At 33.0% G+C, this 4,678-nt stretch overlaps 1 long non-coding RNA gene across 1 annotated transcript; it reads right to left on the reverse strand.

Moving 5' to 3' along the window:
- Positions 1-1,186: 1,186 nt before the first annotated feature.
- On the reverse strand, positions 1,187-4,453 carry LOC110796649 (uncharacterized). The gene is made up of 3 exons (XR_002535644.2): positions 4,124-4,453; positions 2,807-2,900; positions 1,187-1,503 (listed from the first exon to the last, which is right to left on the reverse strand). It is a non-coding gene; the product is annotated as an uncharacterized lncRNA (long non-coding RNA).
- Positions 4,454-4,678: the final 225 nt, after the last annotated feature.

The following is a 4,678-nucleotide window of genomic DNA, read 5'->3' on the forward strand; positions in this document are numbered from 1 at the left end:
GCAATTAATTTGGATTCCTGGCTTTATGGTATTTCCGCATGAATTATATTGTTTATATTATTCATAACCCTACAGTTATTGATTTCGTGTATGTAATTAATTGCAAATTCGTGCGATTATTTGATTATATGTTCGCAGGATTTTTCGGCAGTTATGTCAATAATGGTCGGAATCGTATTTTTTTTATAGTGAATTTCGCATGTAAACGACGTTTTTAAATTTTGACAAAAATCAAAGATTTGATGCCAAACCCAGAATTCCCAAATTCGAAGCCTAACTATGATTTTTCGGAGGTTTTAGTTTTTTGAATGCAAAATTTGTAATTTTTATGATGTTAAATTAAATATTTGTGAATCTTGTATGTAAATCCTGAATCTATGATTGACCTACTGTATATGTTTAACAATTTTAAAGCCTAATCTTGTTAATTATACAACCTAATTTGTAATTGTAATTAATTTGTTGAATTTCCAATAATTTAATATTTGTTTTGATTTTCAAAATTAATTGGCAATTTAATTAGGATCCTATGATTAAAAACCACCATAAAATTTGTTAAAATTGAAAGGTTTTAAAATTTTATGACCTAGCACTACTACAAAAAAGGGCAAAGAGACCCTTCCAAAATGGCTTAAGAGATCTCCTTTCAAGGGGTCTCTATCTCACAGCCCCTCATCGAGAGGGGGTATGTTTGTTAAAATCTAGAGACCCCCCACGTAAGAAAGAGGGTCTCTTATGTAAAAGCTGGTGAAAATAATTTAGTAGTGAAAGAGATCCCTTATTAGAGATGGGAGGATAGGAGGTCTCTTTGAATATTTTTATTTTTGTTTATTAAAGCAGTTAAGACCTCATATATAGATAGGGGGTCTCTTTGTTATATTTTTTTTTTACAAACTAAGACCTAATATCTTAGATATGGGGTCTCTTTGAATTTTTTATTATTATAACTACAGAGCCTTTATTACACCTGACAGGTCTCTTTGCAACCCTTTTTTTAGAAAAAATAAAATAAAAAAAACGATAATAGCATAATAAATACAAGCTGGTCGATTACACCTCTAAAATACCGGCTAGCAGGCACCGCATTAATATACACATTACACCTGCGTTTACACCTTTATAAATACCGGCCAGCCGGCATCAAACGCACAAAACCACACCTGCTATAATAAATAATTTGTAATAATTCGAGAACAACTCCATAATCCATATATTACCAAACAAATATTTCCAACAAGTAATGCTCAAAACGCAAGCTTTACATAAACTGTGATTTGCATAAGCGCCAAACTTTACATCGCAATTTCCAAAAACGTAAAACAAAAATCAATTCCAAAATATAATCATTCACACCAATTTACCAACAATTGGAACCGAAACTCATGGACTTATTTCCATACCATCAACTTTGTTTTCTTGATCCGCTTTTTGTTTGAGCAAATACTCGACCCACATGTCTCTAACCTCATCCACATTTTCTGATGAATAAGTTTATTTAGAAAACTGTAATAAGTAGCATAATTATGAATTAGTAGTTAAACAAAGCATAATTTTAAAAAATCGACTCATTTACCGATTAACGATAACATAAATGATGAGAAAGACATAAACATCTGAATGAAACTTCGAATACAACAAGCAATATATTAAGGGCAATTTATTTGGTTGCCTAAACTAAAGGGCATCAGCATTAAGGCAGTTTGAAAACTCCAAAAACAAGACAGCGGTCACACTGTATGTATGTAGACTATGCAACACGAATTATCTTACCAGATGAAAATATCGTTTGAAGCATGCAGCCGAGAATATAAATCAACTGTAAACTAAAGACCCAAACTATCCAAGATATGCAGATGCCCATGCACATAAACAAATTCGCCTTTACAACGGCACATATGGAGATAAAGCCACATATGGAGATAAAGCCACACCAGCCACAAGGAAACAACTCACACAACAACATATGTCCACGCATAGATAAACAGGTGAACATGTGAGTGCAACACATCAGAGCACCTAAATATGAAAATAGTGCACTAACCACAAGAAGGAAGTTCACAAGTCCCTGCCAACACATAAAGGTTGGTTGGTCATTGATTATGGAAACCATTATCTCCTAAAGATACAAGTAAAAAACATTGTTGAGAAACAGTCACTTCAGAAGCCATGCTAAATTATTATACTCTTATAGATTATACTCATGCTTATTGAACATGTTAGACTATTTATTTTATTAGAATATAAGAATATTCTACAGCTATTATGTTTGTTCTATATTTTTAGTATATACATGTATTCTACTACACTATACTGCAACCACATTCACTTAATTATAACTCATAATAGCTAGCCTGATTGTGATTAATACTTTACTTAGACTAGATGGTTAGGAAAAGTAAAGTATTGTGATCAAATACTTTACTTAAATTGGAAGGTCTTTTTACTTAATTATACCTCTCATTAGTAGCTAACTTTAAGTATATGCCGTGCTTAATCAAGCTGGCAGGTCATAAGTCTGAATTAAATATCCCTATTTTTTCCTGACAATATCTAAGAAAGATGTATAAAACTAATAAAATAAAGTTTGGATGCTTATCTTTGACTACATTAAATTCCTTTAGTATGTTTGGAACTATGGGGTATGTCAACTTTCATGCTTTGTTTCTGATGGTGTATACTTAACCAATTTTAAGTTGCATACTTAATAAGGCCAGGAACTAGACAAAACCTCTAGAAGATGTCCAAACTAAAACATTTTCAAAACAGAAATTGAAATTTTGCGAGTTTTAGCTGGCTAAGAAGTGACCTTACTAATATTGTCTACCAAATCGAGCCTGTTTTAATCTCCTCTGATCAACAAACTCCTTAACTGTTAGCCTTGGAATTCACTTTTCATCTCTCTGAAAACAAATCAAAAGAAGTTCATGGCAGCCACTTTAGTACTTTTCTTAAATGAAAACAATTCATATATTGTATGCAGCAAAAGAATGATTCACATGAGTCTTTTCAAGAACTATAACATGGTGATTACATAGCTTAAATTCCATCTCATGGGCATTGATACAAATGGAACTACACATGACTCCACTATTTATTTCAATCTTCCCATAACAACCCCCAGCTGCCACACATTTAAAGCTATAGAAGCTTAATTGCCTAGAAGATGTTAAGAGACCTATTAGTGTGAATAAAAACACTTACTTTTTCAAATCTTTTAGACTCGTTATCGCAACAAGCAATTTATAGTACAAGAAAATGAAATACTAAATTCAACGATACAACTAAACATCTATAACAACAAAACAATATAGATGTCCATTCACAACCCTACAAAAAATTTGGTTTGCAGAATCCCTGTTTGTTTAGAATTTTCTCCCCTGCTCTAATAGAATTTTGACAATACAGTAGAAAAATAATTTTAAACCCTACCTATTTTTGTTGTCACAACTCACTTATTGCATCTAAACTAATTCAATCAAGTATATAAACCTGGTAAAACCCATTCAATCAAGTTACGAAGCTTGACTTGAATCATTACCAGAACTTATGTAATTCAGCATTTCCGAATAAACCGCCTTCATTATGTAAGGCTCTTCAACCATAAACATAGGCAATTACTCAAGCCTTTTAGATTTTTCAGTTAGCACAATTCAACTGTGTGCCGCAATTACTCATGCCTAAATTTTCACAATTCGACTAAATGAATTGACAACTCATACAATACAAATGGAAATTAAAACCCTTAATTTCAGTAATGGGAGAAATAGGTATTTGAGTTAGGGGAAAACAAAGACTGTGAATTGTTGTTAGTGAGGAAAAGAAGGACGTTTGCAGAGAGGAAAGAGGACCAACACGATTGTTAGTTGGATATCCAAAAATATCACAAAAAATCATTTATGTATTTCATCAAACACTTGGTGTGCAACCCAAATAATATAACTTCCACTACTTAATATCAATCAAAATCATCATCTATAATCGGTAAAATCCAAGAAATTAAGAACATTCAATAAATCCCTACTCAATGAACACACAATTACAACCAATTTGTCCTAATTAGAAAACCTAACTTAATAACTCAGACCAAAACCCTAATTTTAAAAACCCAAAGAAGAAAACATACCCATGCTAATTTTAGCGGTGGAAATGATTTGGGAAGGAACGAAGAGGTGGCGAAAGGCTATGACTGTTGGGCGGAGGAGAGAGAGGAACCGGTGTGTGACTAGTAACGATTACGATGCAGCAATTCGGCAACAAGATTGCTCTAATGTTTGAGTTGATTTTCACAAGACTGAAATGTGAGGAGGAGAGGGGACCTGAAGAGAGGTAGAGGATGAAGCCATGAAGGAGTTGAAACCATGGTTGCTAGAGTCTAGAGAGAGAAAGTGAGATGGAAATGGAACGGTTGGGTTTGTGTTGTGGAAGGGATGATTATGAGTCATTCACTCATTCTTACGATTATTTAAAGAAAAAAAAATGAGAGGAAAAGAAGAGACCCGTGTATTCAAATATGGGGTTCTTTTTTTTTTCAAGCGCAACTTGCTGCTGTGCCCCAGTGTAGATGAGACCCGTGACTATACATAACAGGTCTCTCATCTCTTTTATTCTTTTTCGTAAAACAATTTAGTAAGCTAAAATGAAGATTAGAGACCCGTTATCTATATAATTAGATCTCTCA

This window comes from Spinacia oleracea, chromosome 4 (assembly GCF_020520425.1).
Source record: "Spinacia oleracea cultivar Varoflay chromosome 4, BTI_SOV_V1, whole genome shotgun sequence".
NCBI classification, from domain to species: Eukaryota; Viridiplantae; Streptophyta; class Magnoliopsida; order Caryophyllales; family Amaranthaceae; genus Spinacia; species Spinacia oleracea.